The sequence below is a fragment of the Catharus ustulatus genome, chromosome 6 (genome assembly GCF_009819885.2).
Source record: "Catharus ustulatus isolate bCatUst1 chromosome 6, bCatUst1.pri.v2, whole genome shotgun sequence".
Classification (NCBI taxonomy): domain Eukaryota; kingdom Metazoa; phylum Chordata; class Aves; order Passeriformes; family Turdidae; genus Catharus; species Catharus ustulatus.
Window position 1 is genome coordinate 5,606,992 of NC_046226.1, and position 17,185 is coordinate 5,624,176.

Sequence of the window (17,185 nt, forward strand, 5' to 3'; positions counted from 1 at the left end):
GAGCCACATCTGTCACTGCAGGAGGATGCAGCCACCATGGAATGGGACTGCTGCCAACACCCTGCCTGACGGGTGTCAGGCTGTACTCTGACTGTGTCAGGGTTTGGAGTTTGTTTCTTTGTAGTGCTGTATTTCTATTTTAATTTCCCAGTAAAGAACTGTTATTCCTAATTCCCATATCTTTGCCCGAGAGCTGCTTGATTTCAAAATTATAATAATTAGGAGGGAGGGGGTTTACATTCTCCATTTCAAAGAGAAGCTCCTGCCTTTCTCAGCAGACACCTGTCCTCCAAACTAAAACAGCAACTTTTCGTTCTTTGTCCCTGTATAAGCCGCACCTGATTATAAGCTGCACTTCTGGGTTCAGACCAAAATTTTAGTCAGAATGGTGTAGCTTATAATCGTGACATTACCGTACATTTTGTCTTAAGAGTAGCCACCCTAAATTCGTGAAACACCAAGGCAGAGACTCAACATCCTCATTCAGTGATTCCCACATGTTCAGAAAGCTGTAGCCCGTGTGCATCATCTAGAAATCATGCTGGCACGAAGGTGGTTAAACCCATGCATCATTTTCATGCACTGCCTCTAATTCCCCCTGCCCTGCTCTCAGCTCCTGGGGATGATGCTAATTAAATTAGAAACAGCGTCCACTCTCCATTCACACAAAGCACAGCTCGACCAGGGGAGCAGTGAGATCCCCCAGAGGGAGGTGGGAGAGAAGGATTTCTGCGGGGGCTGAGGGGATGGGATGAGGAGGAGCAAAGCCCGTATCTGTAGGAGCTGGTGCCTATGGGAGGGAGCAGCCTGTTAACCCCTCATGTGCTGAAGCATCTCAGGGGCTGCCTGGCTTTCCCCAACCTCTGCTCATCACCTGCAGGGGATGTGAGGCTCCTGACCTGCTCCACACGTGCCTGGGCTACCACACAGTGCAGGCTTCACCATAATACTAAAGGGATGTTGCTGCAGATGCAAAGCCAGAAGGTGGAAAATGTCCATGCAAAAGCTCTTGCATTTTGCTACTTGCATTTGAATATTTCTTTCCTCCTTGCACACACAGAGAATGATATCATCTCTAAACACTACCACAACTGCTTTTCCCCACAGCCCTCCATGCATCAGGGATGTGCAGCTCATTTAGCAAACCCTGAAGCAGTATTTTCCACCCTGTAATACTTCAGAGTTGTAGCTGAAGGCTTTATTTTACTGCACAAGCCCACTGGATTTGACACACACACACACCCCACGGCCTGCACAAAAGCAGAGTGATCATTTCCCTCATCACATTTCTGCATTGTTCAGTGTTGTGATGTCTTACAAGCAATTTCTTTTCCCTGGATGGCCTTTAGGCTGGGAACAACATGCCCCTCCTATTACAAAGGGAAACCTGATAGCACAGGGGAAAAGCAACCCAAAAGTACCACTCCTTGCTTTTCAGCCTACCTGTGCTACCTGCTCCTGTGTCCCCATCCCTCCTGGCTTTGGGTGCTGCTGCTCCCCACCAGTTCTCTCTGTTAATCTGCTCCTGCAGGTGCTGGCAGCAGCTCCATCCCCTCAGCCAGGGATTTGCAGCAGCCTTTGCCACAGGAGAGCACAGGGTAAGGGTGCTCTGCAGATGGAAAATCATCCATTCCCAGACATTCCCAGCCTTCAACTGGGTGTTCTCACTGCTGTGTAGCACTGCATAGAACTTTTCATAGAAACATTTATCATCAAGACAAGCTCTTGCCTCAGAGTGGTGAGGGTCACTCTGGAGATGTGAACTTGGGGTTTATTTCCCCCTCTCTGTCTGTGCACCTTTACATTCACCTACTCCACATTTCACCACCGATTTTCCTGCCAGCTCACTCAGGGCTGCAGGATGCTTTTGTAACTTGCTGCAGGCAGCTCCCATCCTCACTGCTTCGAATAACTCGGTCCCAACAGCAAAGCTGTGTGAGAATGAAGCCTGAGTGGAAAGTCACAGTGAAACCAAAGCAGAATAAGGGATAAACTGAGCTGCTCAACACTCAGGTTCGACCTGAGGTCATCCAGTGCCTTGCAAGGACAGCTCATACCCAGAACACATTTCTAAATGAGCAGTAAGCAAAAAGAGAAAGGTCCTATTCCTTGCAAGTGCTCTTCTTGCTGAACTTGCCTTTTTGAAATTTATCCATGAACAGGCTTGGATTTTCACAAATGTGTTGGTTAGCTGGAATTATCTGATGCATTGTTTACGCCAACGTATTCCAGACTGTGAGTTGCTGACTACAGACTATTCATGCCTGTTGCTGCCAGTATCTGCTATTTGTAATTTACTGTTTGTGCTGGGTGAGTGGCTGTCTAAATCACAGGGTTTCAGGGCTGCTGTTTCATTAAATGCTTCCTCAGTGCCTCCTGGACCTGATCCAAAGCCCACTGAATTCACCAGGAAAGTCCCACTGACTCTGAGTGGCCGTGGACCAGCTCAAGGTGGCTGTGGAATTCTTTCTGCTCACGAGGAGTTCATTGTCACAACACCATCAGAGGGCAAAAATCCATTCCTACACACATCCCACCACTGCAGGGAGAGAGGGAGCACAAACAGAGTCAAAGGAGATTGAAGCACTGCCAAAGCAATATTCACAGATGCTGTTCACAGCTTTCATTTGTGCTTTGTCCACACTACATGGCAGCCAGATGCACAAGCATTTGCAGCTCTTAGCAATGCTGATCAATAGAGCAGTGAAAGGGTTTCTGATGCATTTGTGTCAGGTGCTTCATAGCAGGAGCTATAGCCAGAGCAGCTCACAGGAGAGCCACAGTGATAAAGAGAGGCTGAGAAAATACCATCCTATTCTTCAGGTTATTCTTCAGAAAGAAAAATAACCCTGAAATAGTCATCAACACAAACATCACATTTTCAAATAGTACAAACCCGGTACTGTAGCAGATGTTAACACAGGAGCTGATTTAGAATGGAATCAATGTCAATCATAAACCTATTTTTTTCCCTGAAGCAGTATTGCAGATAAAAATGAAACCAGAAAATACATTTCCTGCTGGGGTTGAGGGGGAGAAAGAGTTACAGGGTATGTGAGAAAGGGAGGGTACACATTAGCAGGACATATGGGGATCCCTAACTCCCAAGACAACAGCAGAGTCAAAAGCACTGAAGCCAGCTGAAATTGCCTAATTAATAGGATTTAATGTAACTCTCCATTTCCACTGGGATTGATTTAAAGCCATTGCTAAAACTGCCTCTCATTTGCGAAGCGCGAATCTCTCAGCTATTAGACTGGCTATTAAAGACATGGAAACTGATAATAGCTGAGCAGATTTTTGCTGAAGAATAGTGTACTCAGAGCCTGGTGATTAAGCAATGCCCTCTCTGACTTTAAGTTTATTTGGTTCAATATCCGTGGGAAGGAGAAGCCTTGAATAGCACTGGTAACAGATGACAGGATCAGGTCTGAATTTACCCTTGTTACAAAGGTTGGGGTTTTTCTAATCTGGATTTCACTCAAAACTGCCCAAAAACTTGCCTGCCAATTCAGGTGAAGGAAAGCTATTCAGCTCCTGAGAGCAGTAGTTTGCTTTCTCGTAACACGAGCCCTCGGGAAATAATTTCACTTCCTGCAAGCAGCTAAGGAGCAATGGATGTGATTCAATCACTCCAGCCCAGCTGAGATGCTCAGCAAGTTACATGTGTTTTCATCAAAAGCAAAGGAAAAAAAAAATAATATTGGAAAAATGACTGTTTTGTTTGCTCAGAATAAGTGAATGCTCCAGAAATCCTCTCCTGTGGAACAGGATTTAGAGCTATTTAATAATTGACACAGGAAATAATTTAGAAATCATCGGTTCCATGCAGAGTAGCTCTTAATTTAAGAAAGGCAGCTGAAAACCAATTTGGATCAAGGCAAGCTGCACACTGGAACAGGGAACAAAAAGTTAGCTGAGGATCACAGTCAGGAAAAAGAGCTGATCTAAATAAAATGGACCTTTTTTTTTTTTTTTATCCCCAACCAGAGTATTCTTGGCCTTATTAAAATTGATCACTTCAGAATATTGTGCTCAACTCTCAATAAAATAACCTTATTTCATATTAACCTGTCAAGCTTCACATGCAGTTCTGGTGATCTTCACTGGCACAGACAGACTGACATTTGAGGGACCTGGTCTAGAAAAAGGTGTCCCTGACCAGAGCAGAAGGGTTGGAACAAGATCATCTTTAAGGTCCCTTTCAACTCAAACCATTCCACAATTCTGTGACACGAAATTTCAGTTCCCCAAATAGCTGGCAACCCCTCAAAGCAAGGTTATGTATTTATTATCACTGATTTGCTCAAATTTAATAATTTTCCAGAAGAAGAGAGGGGAAAAGTAATCTTTAATTAGGTGATGCAGTTTTTACAGCATGGAGCTGTGCAGAGAAGACAAAATCTTCTTGGTTGCAATGGGAGGAATCAAGGTTTCAGCGACCTTTTCAGACAAAAGCAGAATAGTGGGAGCAAACAGCTCCCAGCAAATTCCTGTGAGCCTTTTAAATCGTTGGCTCTGACTTTTTGCTTTGGATATTGAGCTTCAGGAGGCATTACTGGCTGCCCCAGTGTGCAGGGATGAAAGCTCCCAGAAGCAGGATCTTCCCAGCTCTCTCCCATGTCCACCCAGGTCCACCCTGTCCCATTTCAACAACCCCTGACCTGCACTAATTAATCAACCGGAGATAAAATTTCATTTTTATCACTAAGTCATGACCATTAGGAAAATGTATCTTCCTGCTTTCTTCCAAATGCACAACAAAAGTAATTATTAAACAGTCCTGCCTCTTTTTTCTGGACCAAATTTACAACTTTGTCATTAGCCACTAGTAAAAAGCTTTTGCTTGACCTTGGCTTCTCTTTATTCTTCACTTATGCTTAAAAAAGGAGGGGGGAAAAGGGAAGGACTTTTCCCTGGTTTTTGACCCTGGTAAAGGATGTCTCATTGCATCCTTTTAGTTCCCCAACTCAGTTCCTTTCCTTTTCAAAACCCATAATGTCTTACTGCATTCTCATCTGTATCCATGCACATCTTTATGCAGGTGTTCAGTCCTACATCACTTTTCCACTCCTCTCTACCATACCCAGACAGACCAGCAGTCCCAAGTGTGTCTCCAAATTCAAAGCACACCATTTTCTTGGATCCAGACCAAGCTCTTTTCCCTCCTTTCTGCTTGATTTCAAATTCAACCCAAACCTCAGGAACGCTCCAGATTTCTGAATGTCCTTGACTAGAACCTTCCTGGCAGTGGCAAGGGTAGCTTGTGTGAGTGGCAGAGGCATCTCTCAACCCCAACCCAAATCATAAACTGCTTCAAAATAATCTCACCCTCAGGGATATTTGAGTGTATCACTTGGGAGTCATGCTCTCAGTTCTGCAAGACCCTTTTCTATGTGTTACCTCATTCCAGGCTTCCCTGCTCACTGGTAATTCTGTAACAAGGCAAGCCTGGGATGGATAACATGAACAGGATAAAAGATACAAAGAGGCTCTTTCTCACAGGGTTTTCCGTGGTTTATTTCTTCATGGCTTCCAGGGGGCAAAGAGAAAGTTTCCCAAAGTCTGGGGTCTTTTCTAGGGTCAGGAAAGGGGACGGGAAACTTGGCTTCCTGCCAATAGGATAACACAGGGGTCAGTCCATAGATTTACAGGGGTCACAGGAATTACGGGACTTACCATCCTTAATACATCTTGGGTTACAACATGCATGAATTTTCTAATCCCAAACACTTCGATATCCAAACAAAACTCAAAAGTACTTCAGCAATTGTGTGTCAACTCGAGCAGGGCTTGAAACCCAAATGGCTGAGAGCTCTCACACCAAGCAGAGACATCACTGTGCTGTGGATAACACCACAGTGTCCCCTGGATTAGCCCTTCTCAGGCCATGCCAGCCCTGAGTTATCCCAGATGCTCTGGGCTGCACAGAGAGAGCAGCAAGCTGCCTGCAGCAGAACTGCATCCCTGGAAGCAGTGCCAGCCAGTCCCAGCTGCCAGGAGATGGTGCTCTTTGTTTCAGCTTGGGATTCCCAAACCCACTTTACAGCTTGGCAACTTCCTTCCCTCCAGAACTCTCATAATCCCGTCTGCAACGAAGACACATCCCCACAAATGGCATTGGCAGGCACGAACAGCCACACCCCGAGAGGTTTTTGGGGATTCATTTGCACAGAAGGTGCTACAGGAAAGCCGGGTGTGTTGGGAGGGTTCAGGATCCCATTCTGTTATTCCTCTCTGGTTCTCTGCATGGTCCCCAGTGTGCTGGGGAAACACAGAGCAGCAGGAAGGTGCTCCCCGCTGTCCCCAGCAGGTGACAGCCTGTGCCTCAGCTCCTGGGGACAGCAGTGAGTCAGTGCCTCAGCTGTGCATGTTACTCATCCTTCCCCCAGGACCCCACAGCAACCAGAGGAAACACTGGCATGGCAGGTGCTGTCTCCTGCACAGGTAGGAGGGCAAGAGGACAGTGTAGAAAAAACAGACTTATTCCTATTGACGCTCTGATGACACAATTGATTTCATTGGAGTGGCTTCTGATTCATCCCCTGAGATGGAAGTGAGTCCTAAATTCAAAACAAGCTTTGGTGCATGTAAAACCTCTCCTCCAGGTCATTTTGCAGATGATATGAGTTACTACAGCCTCCCAGCTGGAGCTGCATCACTTTTCCACAGCTTTGGCTCTCTATTGTAAACAGGCATTGCAGCTTCCAGATCCAGGGATACCCAGTCTCAATCCTCCACATGATAAATATTTGGGGGAATGGGGATCAGCTGGGATCCCAGCCCCCAAAAAACCTTGTCTGCTGAAGATCAGCAATATTTATCAACTCCCCACCTTCTTGTAAGCACAGAGACTGGAGCAGGGGACAAATCCCTTCCAGGATCCAACCCTTATTGGTCCTGACCCTTTTTTGTGTGCCTGGTTGAGAAACCCCTCAGCAGCTGGTGGCAGGTCACCACCACGTTCTCCTCCTGCCCCAGCCAGCCTCTGGTTTCTTCCACAGCTGGGCAGGCATGGATCAGGTCCTGGCTCTGCTGTGGAGTGCTACAGCCTCATCTGTGGGAGAAATGTGTGGGAAACACTGCTGAGCTTTTAATAAGATTAAGAAGGTCCAGTCCATCCCACCAGATATTAACAGCCTCATTTTTTTGGCCACAGATGCTGCACCACAGCAGCTATTGTTTCCCTCTCCTAAAAGATACCAGGGTCCACTTTTTACTGCTGACCAAGCCAAGTCACACAGGGGAGCAGAGCTTGGTTTGGTGATGCTGAACAGCCCCAGCCCCCATGGGCATCCACAGGACTCCAGGGCTCACAGCATCTGGCAGGGGATGCAGAGCAGGTGCCCCAAAGCCAACCCATGGTAAATGATTCAGCACTTCCCACCCCCACGTGCCCTCAGGGCTTTCTGCTTCAATAAATGGTCTCAGAGAGCTCCAATTCGACCTGGCAGTAAAAACCCTCACATAAGGTTTGTGACAGCCCTCCACAGTACCCTGGACAGCATGAAAAACACAGGGCATTTTAAAAGGAGGCCTAAGAAAGCAAAAGAATGGTTTGAAACATGCACAAATTTCCAAATGCTGCTAGGTGTGCAGCACTATTAAAAAAAAAAAAAATCATTTAGTGAGTGTAGTGGTTTAGATCAACAAAAATTTGGTTCTCATAAAAAGGTTTTCACTCTGGTGATAGTACCACGACTTCTTGATAGGTTTCAATGACACCATGATACTAACTAAAATACCTTCAAATGCAATTTCCTGAGGATAATTAAAGCCCACTTATAAGATTAATTCTTTCTTATTTCACTGTAGTCACATTTTCCCTGGAATGATAAAACTTCACTGAGCTCCACGACAAAATACTCCAAGCACTAAGTGAATTAGCACCTAAATCATGTTTTTCCATTACCTGAAATGGGACCCAACTCCCTTCAGAGCCATAGACTCCCAAGCATCTCACAAAATCTGGATGTGTTTGGCTAAGTCTCATTTGTCTTTTAAGATTTAAAATACCGAAATCCAATTTCCAGCATGATTCAGGAAATTCAGCTGCTCACTGCTCTTACCTAGAGCAGACCAGGTTGTGCTCCAATCTCCCTTGCAGAATCATCTTCTTTCCTGGCCAAATTCCATCCCTGGAATGCCCCATCCCAGGCACCTTCAGCCCATCCAGCCCCACCTTTGTGGGTCCCAATTCCTCGTAAATTCAGCTTTTCATGATTGCTCCAAGTCAATCCCCAGTCACAGATTCCACTTCAGGAAAAGGGAGAAATTCCAATGCCAGCTGCTTTTGAGGCTTAGATAAACCTGGGACAGAAATCACTGCCCTGCAGCTTCAGGTTCTTCCACAGGGAGGGAAAACTCAGTATTGGAGAAGAGCTTTGCTGAAATACAAGTTTTTTAGTAAGATTCTGATACACATCTGGAGGGATTGCTGAGTTCTCTCTATGCCACTCATACCTGACCACAGCAAATCTTGGAAATCTCACGGAAAGCCATGTATAAAAAATGAGAGAAAAGGCAAAAAGGGTTGTCTTGCACTTGGTTTTGGCTCCCCATCCCCCAGGGCTGAAGCCACTCCAGCTGCATGAATCTTCCAGGGAGACAGAGCCACAATTGCAAAGAGGTTCAGCTGAAATCACTGAGGGCTCTCGAGAGGAAAATTAATTTTGTGACAATGCCTAACACCTCCAGTGATGTGTCAGGCACAGTAATTCAGGGAGAAAACCAGCTGTCAGGCACTGCAGGCTGGGGTAAATCAGAAGTGACTCCACCAAAAGTACCAGAGTTACACCTGCATAAAACTGTCACCAGGGAAGGAAGTACGAGACCCTGGGAGCCAACAAATAGAGTCTGGAGACAAGGCATTACTGGCAATAAATCAGGATCAAATCTAATGCCCAGGGGACAGCAGGGAAATCTGGGTCAGAGAGGACATGGCAGTGCCAGGCTGATGCAGGCAGACACAGAAAAATATCAAAAATCATCGTCAAGCTCTGTTTCCACCCAAGGTTTTCCCACCTCAGCACGACCTGTTCCAGAGAGGCCAGAGGAGCAGGTGTGCTGATGTCACCTTTACAGACAGCAACACAAACATTAGGACAAAGGACCCTGTAAAGAATCAATCAGGATACAGGATATATAATATCAGAAATTATTTAAATAAAAAAGGAGAAATGGGGAGGTTCTGCAGAGGCAGCAGACTCTGATCCAAGCCCTGATGGGGTTTCCTTGCACATTAAATGATTTCTCTCTGTTTCTAGAAGGTGGTGCCACCAAGGATGCATCTGAAAGTCAATCAGAAAGTTTTCAAAATTACATTAAAAGTTAAACCTCTCAAAGTAGTGCAGAATTTGGGGCAGAGCCACTGCAGTCATAAATCAGCATCAACCTGCTGGCTCCAGCTTCTGCTTGAGGAGGATTGGGCCATGTGTGCTAGAACTAATGCTAGAAATGTCCTTGCCTTCAAGGTCTCTCCTTTCTTTAAATGCTACTGTGTCTCCTCTCCTGTGACAGATGAGTTCACTCCAAGCAGAGACAGGAAAATCCTCCCCAGACATCTCCCTCCCCTGGAGGATGTTTTTCAGACCTATCCCACCCTTCATTCTGTGTTACAGAAGAACCACTACAAGTCCTTCCCTCTCTTTTCTGAGAATACATGACACCAAAACTATTCACCCACGCAGGAAAACAGCCAGAATGATTGAACCCTGTGCTCTGAGTGGAGGAATAACTAAAATTTCAGGGATCACAGGTTAGTTTGACTGTGAGAGCCCAGGAGATGCTCCTGCTCCTTCCTTCCTTCCTTGCAGGAGGACCCAGCTCCCCACAGCCGAGGTTGGTGGCTAAATCAGCCTTCTGCAGAGTTAACAACAGCACAGCCTGCACTCCTGAAAGCTTTTGAGCTCGTGGCAGAGCAAGCTCGATGCAAACCAAGCATTTGCTGGGATGGTGGGGTGTTATTAAAGCAGGAGGGGGCAGCAGCGCCAGGACCAACCTCCCTGCCAGGAGCTTCTCCTGCTGCTCAACAGGGCTTTGGCTCCACCAGGGAAAGGCTGGGGATAATTACCCAGCTCCTGATACCTCGTGCAGCTTCCCCAGAGCCCTGTCAGCTGTCTGTGGGAGCTGCAGAGAGAGGCAGGAGCAGAGAGCTCTCCTATTGCTCTGCCCATCGTCCCATCCGTGTGCCGGCAGTGCTGCTGCCCCATCCACACCTGCTGCAGGATTTCTATAAAAGCTGCAATGAAAACTTAGATTTTCACTCACAGGGATGTCTGCTTTCCTCCAAAGAATGTCTTTTTCCCCTGTTGGAACCCTGAAGCCTGGGAGTTTTGAGCTTTCTGTGTTTTCTGGCACTGACCCTCAAAAGAAAACAGCTTTTGACCTGAAGCCTTGGAGAAAACTTCCAAATTTGAGTGATGGAGTTGGAATCACTGGTGTGAAGTTTGAATAGAAGTGTGTAATATCATGGTGAAGGGTTTGGAATTTGGGGTTTTAAAATATAGTAACAGGTATGGAACAAAATGGGAGTTCTTAGGCATTATCTCTTCTTCTTTCTTGTTCCTTCTTTTTCTTAGTTTTGAGTAGTAGTTTTTGGTTGAACAGAAAATCCCACAGTGTCACAGGTGTTTAGCCATTGAGTCAAAAGTATAAATAATACAGATTTTAATTTTTAATTAGTTAGGCTTTAAAAGACCTTGTTACTGATAAGAACTACTGACATTTTCCTACTTTTGGCCAAATGTGCTAAAGAGCTATCTGTACTATAGATAAGAATTAATAAATAACTGAGTCCAAACCTGGAAATCCATCTCTTGTACTTCAATTCTAAGTAAAAGGAAAAAAAAAAAGAAACTAGCCATTAATACATAGTGCCACTAATATTCCCCCAGTGGGACCCAAGACTCCCAACCTGATGCCCCCTGGCCCTGGAGGAGGCAGAAGGATTGGAACAGTTTCCTACACAGCCCAGGAAGGTTTCAGACCCTGAGTAACTGAAAGTTTTTGACAGTTACAGAAAGAACTCTCAGATGCAATCAGTGGAGGTGCTCCTGCTTGAAGAAATGGTAAATACATGACCTCCAGGGCAGTTCTGCTTCAGGCTTTAGCACAAGCTACTTTAGGAAAACAGCTACAGAACAGCCAGAACTCATCTGTGATGACCAACAAGGAGCTTTCCATCCCAGCAGATACACCAGGTACAGCATTTCAGCTGAGGAGAGAGCAGCTCCTAGAACCAGTTCTGGGCAGAACATCTCTGCAGATAGTGCTGATTCACCCACAGGTTTGCACCATAATAATAAAAATGTCCAAAGAGAATATGAAAATATGGCAAGCAGTTTTTTCTGCACCGTTTTCAAAGAGATAGGAGATCCAGAAAACTTCAGGGCAAGTGAAGCAGTTTTTCCTCTGGGAAAAGCCCATTTTTAGATTCTACCACTGTCAGGAGCCAGAGGGCATTTGGAAGAGCATCACTACTAGATAAGTTTAAGCATTAGAATCATAGAATGGGTTGGAGAAGACCTTATAGATCATCCAGTTCCACCCCCTGCCATGGGCAGGGACAACTTCCACTATCCCAGGGTGCTCCAAGCCCTGTCCAACCTGGCCTGGCACACTTCCAGGGATCCAGGGGCAGCCCCAGCTTCTCTGGGCACCCTGTGCCAGGGCCTCATCAGCCTCACAGGGAAGAAATTCTTCCTAATCTCCAATCTAACTTCACCCTCTGGCTGTCAGAAGCCATTTCCCCCAGCTCCTCTCAGTCCATGCCCCTCTCCAGGTCTCTTGTAGTCCTTTTAGATATTGAAGAGCTTCAATTAGGTCACTCCAGAACCTTCTCTTCCCCAGAAAAATCATCCACAGCCCTCTCAGCCTGTCTCCAGAGTAGAGCCCTTGGGGCAGAATCCCCTCCCTCAACCCAGAGCCCACACTGGTTTTGCTGCAGCCCAGGACACTGTTGATTTTTTGTGCTGCCAGCACATATTGCTCAGTCATGTCCAGCCTCTGGCTTGTGCTTCAAAAATGTGTTAAAAAATTAAATCTAATCGCCTTCTTGGCTATAATATTGGCTTTAGGCAGCACAGGAAAAATACTGAGTGTGGGAAACTTCATTTTCTCTTGTAATTTTGACATTTGGTTCCCTCTGGTAATCGACTCAGAATATCAGATGGATAAAGTGGTAACAGGGGAATTAAGACCCTAAGATGTCCTGGAGTGAGGTCTTTACACTGGTAATCATTCATTGCATTAAAAACCTCAGCTAGGTGGGTAAATGCTCAGGGCTGAAGTGTGTTCCCCTCAGGAGGGACAGTGTGTGTGCAGTGCTGCAGCCTGAGCATGACTGAACACCCAGCAGGACACCAAAGGAGGCCACACCAGCCCATGAACAGAAATGATATCAATAAGAGCTCATGCACTGACCCTGCAATGTAAAACAGAAAGTCCCTGACAGGGATGGACAGGGCAGGGAGAAGAGATTCCCATTATTTGTTTGTTCCTTGTCCTTTAGCACAGCAAAACCAGGAGCTGGGCATTTCTGTGGTTTGCTTTCCCTGTTCAGGGGGACAAGAACAAAGAAGCTACAGAGGATGCTGATGGCACAAGGACTGGAGGGAATAACAGATAAATTTATATTGCACAGTAGAGGGAAGGGAGGGCAAGAACAGGATCACAGTCTATAAATATTCTCAAGGTAGAAGTGAAGAGAGGGAATTAGTCAGTCTTAGAGGATGGGAGAAAAAGTGGCTTGAAGTTAAAACATAAAATTAGGCTACATGTCAAGGTATATTTGTTGATGGAAAAGGGCAGGGCAGTGGAACAGGGAGCACAGGGGTGCTCACACACCATCTCCCCATTACAGCACAGCTAGAGGAGGGAATGAATTCCAGTTCTGCCCTTTGACAGGGCTCCAGATGTCTTTTTCTGGCACCACCATAAACAACCCAATTTTGCCTCTTGTCACTTAGCACTGCAGATGAAAACTGGGCAAATAGGAGACTCTCCAATTTGGCAAGAGAGAAAATTAAAGGGAAGTAATTCCGCTTGGAACTGAGCTGTAACAGATTTTTTTTTTTTTAACGATTTTTTTAACGTGAAACAAAAACAAACCAATAAAAATCATTCTAGGTCAAATCAATTTAATTTGACCTGAAGCTAAATGTCAGATCTGGTTTACAGCAAACTTCTAATACCAAAAGGGAGCTGCTGTGCATCAGGGTCCCTCATGGCTGTAAATGCAAATTGGTGCACAGGGAGGATTCTGGAGTGTCCTCGATTTTCACTCTCCCACCCTGACTGCACCCAACAGGTTCCAGCCTCCTTCAGAGCCACAGAAGCATTTTTTATATTCTACCCCAACTTTTCCCCAAGTGCAATCATTGCAGCACAGCACCCACATGACCAAAGTCCTAAATCATGCTCAGTCCCATCTTGGCTCCCAGCATTTTGGATTTAAGCCCATGAAATTATTCACCACATCATATAGTTGCTATAGCAACATCCTATTGAGTATTAATATAAATTGCTGTTCCAAAATCTCATCTATTGGAAGGAGTTGTGCAGCAGGGGTAAGAGACATCTTTGCCTGAGTGGCTTCCATTTCCCACTGCTCCCACTGGATTAACCATGTCCTGTCTTCCCTCAGTGCCATCAGCTGTGGCACAGAGCTGTGGAGGGCAAAAAACAAAAGGAACCCCATTTCCAAGGGGGTTGTCCAAAGCTGCCTCTTCACAGCAAAGTTTCCAGAAGTGAACAAAATATGATCTAATTTAAATGCAGGCAATGAGGAGTTTTGGTAGCTCAAGCAAACATGTTAAAACTCAGACCTTTCCCCCTCCTTTTTTTGGAAAGAATTTAGAGTATGATGCTGCAGAGGTCTAATTTTTCAGTAGAACTTTCTGAACACTTCCTTTTTCACTAAGAAGGACAATAAACACTTTTTTCCCCTGATGTTGAATGTCAGAACAGTGCACATTCCTCAGCACACATGAAATGAAGTTAGTGCAGAGCTGGAAGAGCACTGGGTGGAGGAAGAATGAGGCTGCCCATGCTCTAACAGAATTAACTACATCCTTCCATTCCATTCTTCTTCCGAGAGGAAAAGTGGCTTGGAGTGGTTAAATACAACTAATTTGTTAGGCAATGGCTTTCCACAATAAGTGAAGGATTTCAAGAAGTTTTAAATAGCATTTGGTGCTTTTTTATCCAAATGCAGCATGGCTCAGGCTCTTCCCTCACAGCCCATGAGCCCAGAAGATGCTCACACCAGCCATGGGATTTTAACACAAAAAGAGCTGCTCCCAGACTGACCTGAAATACCTCAAACCCCAACATTTTTCTCCTTTATGAACTGGAAATGGGAGAGATGAGGGAAGTTGAGCATAGGAGACAGCATGAAGAGCATTTCCAGTAGGTTATTTATATCCTCTCTGGCTCAAATCCACTTACCCTGAAGGCATTTAACACGGTTTTGTGGTGTGAAAGGGTCTTCATGTGGATAAACATTCAGGTCTGTCACTGTAAGACACTCACAACATATGGACAGACTCTTCATTTCTAACGTTTTCATCCATTTAAATACATCAGATACAGGCTTAAGGGTTTCATGTTGATTGTGACCAAGGTGACAAGTGTAAACAGCCATTTCAGTGAGGTATTGCTCTCTGCACATCCAGGATGCAATGAAACCCCTCCCTTTGGCTGCCATCCCTGCTCCTGAGCCAAAGGATGTGCTGGCAACCCAGGTCAGGGCTGTCTTTGGGGATCAAGAGTCCCCAGAGTGAAAAGGAAGAGGAGACAAGGGAGAACAGGGAGCACTGGCTAAGAGCAGGGAGAAGCATTGGGAAAGAAGAAAAAGATGAGGTGTGAAGGTGAAGGATGGAAAGCAGAGGCAGGGAAGGACACTGATGGGAAGGGAGAGAAACAGGCAGAACAAAGTGAGAGTTAAGTGAAAAAAAAGAAAGATGCAGGAGAATTAAAACAAAGCCATGAGAACAAAAGACAAAGAAAGGTAGAGAAGAAAGCAGAGACTGGAGTATGAAATGAGAAAAGAAAATTTAGAGGCTCTGGAATAGACCCACATACCTGTCCATTTGTAGACTCTGAAAGTTACTACATTTGTTCTTCCCTCATTCATATTTATCCAACAGACAGTTCTGGGAGGCTATTTTTAACCAGGCACAAAAAACACACAAGGAGCTTTTCTCACTTCCCTTTTGGAGGAAGGGCCAGGCACTTCCCAGGCACAAGGCAGATCTCTTTTTAGAATAAATTTTGAAAGACTATCAGAGCAAACCCAAGGCCTATGAATAAACACCAGTGTTCCTGCAGAGGAGGCTGAGCAAGGAGCTATTCTCAGCCGAGCACACAGCCCCAAAGAGGAGCATGTTTGGGAGGGAATGACGAGGTGGTGGCCTCCCTCTGTGGAATTTTACCTGCCTCCTCAGACATTTTACCTGTCTTCCTGCAGGGAATGAGCTCTTCCAGTCTGGAGGAGCAAAGAGCATGAGGAGCAGCATGTGGACAGAGGTAGGGGAACGTGGTGAACACGAGAGCTGCTGTGCAGGTGCTGCTGCCTGCACCATGGCCATGCCAGTCTGCTGGAGCATGGCCTGAAATCAGCTCAGGAGCACCAGCCTGATGCTGTTTGTGCTCCACAGCAGGTGTGGGGACCTTGGCTGGAGCAGAGGCACTGCTGGAGGGATGCTCTGTGCACCCTCACCAGCAGTGCTGGATGTTGCTGCAGGGGGAAATGCTGGGCAGGGAGGGATCAGCTTAAGGCAGAAATGTGCTGGTTTAAGGCTGAACCTTCCCCCAGGGTCATCTCTGTGCTTGAATCAGTCAAATAAGCTGCTGTGTCCTGTTCCCTGCACATTACAGCTGCTCTGCCCCTCACTATAAGCATCAGCTGGGGATGATTTAACCAGTTTCAGGAGGAAGAACCCAGAATTTCAAAAACCCACCCATCCCTCCTTGGGCAGGAGACCAAGGGGACAGGGATTGAGTCTGAGGAAGCATCACCTCCTGTTTCTTGAGGCTGGCTTGGCCCTGCCTCAAGGCTGCCCTAACTCCAGTTGGAGCCTCTCTTGTTATTCCACATGAAGTGGGAGCACATGGAGATGCACAAAGCCCTTTCCACCCACCTCTCCCCCCATCCCCATGCAATTTGACCATAAGGTACACTTAGCCTGCTTTGAAAAGCATATGTCCCTCTCCCTGGGAGGTGGCTGGGGACACCCATGAGCAGAGATGCAGGAGCTAAACACTGTTTGCCAGGACCCAGGCAACAATCTTCCTGCTATCCTTTTATTTTTTAAATGTTCCTTCTCTTTGGCTGCTGGATTTTACTGACTATCCAAATTGTGCAGCCTTATCCATCTGGAAGTTTATCAAGTAGGACATTGGTGAATTTTATAAGGTGGCACTGGAGGCATCACTTTTTTGAGAGGTAAAAACAAAAGACTTGGGTCCATCTGCAATTTGACTTTACTCAGCTGCCTCTTAGAGCAACTGGGCTGACAGAGATGCATCCTCCTGAGAGTCCAGGCACTAAAAATGCCATTAATGTCATCAGAGTCTGAGTGCCTGCACAATTTATCATTAAATTGATGTGCAATTTGAAGATACCTATCCTTGCTTAAAAATTCATGTTTCCCAATTCTGGTCCATTCCCAAAGTCTCTGGGATTGGAGCTCCAGAAGGCCTGGCTGCAGCAGAGATGGCTGTAATGAATTTAGCTGGTTGGGCTGGGTCCTGTGGCCAGAGGAATGAGCCAGAGATGCAGGGAGATGGCAGGAAGGTAAAGCTGGGTGGAAACAGAGCAGCAGTGCTGAACTCCTGGCAGGGTTGTGGCTCAGCAGCAGAGGCTATGAAGATGCAGAAGTGCTGCCTGATGGTTGGAGGCATTTTCCTGCTGAATTGAATTGCTAATGCACGTGCAGAAGGTGGAGAATGCACAAATGTCCAGATGGGAATCAGCCTCTCCTGTGATTCTCCTCTGTCATCCATGCAAAGCCATGCAGGGCACAGGCAGTGCAGCAACAAAACCCTCAGAGGGTTTGAGATGTGGGAGAGGCTGCAGTTTCAAGCACAGCCTGCCTTGATGCCACACTTAAAGGAGATGCCTATCTCAGATCTGGGGCTTGCTGCCAGCCTTGGGAATGGCTGAAAGCCCTTTCTGCTAATC

General features: G+C 46.1%; 1 protein-coding gene across 1 annotated transcript in view; it reads right to left on the reverse strand.

Annotated features, from left to right (window-relative positions):
- Positions 1–17,185, reverse strand: part of RTN1 (reticulon 1) — a 117,318-nt gene that overhangs the window by 50,513 nt on the left and 49,620 nt on the right. The window lies entirely within an intron of this gene.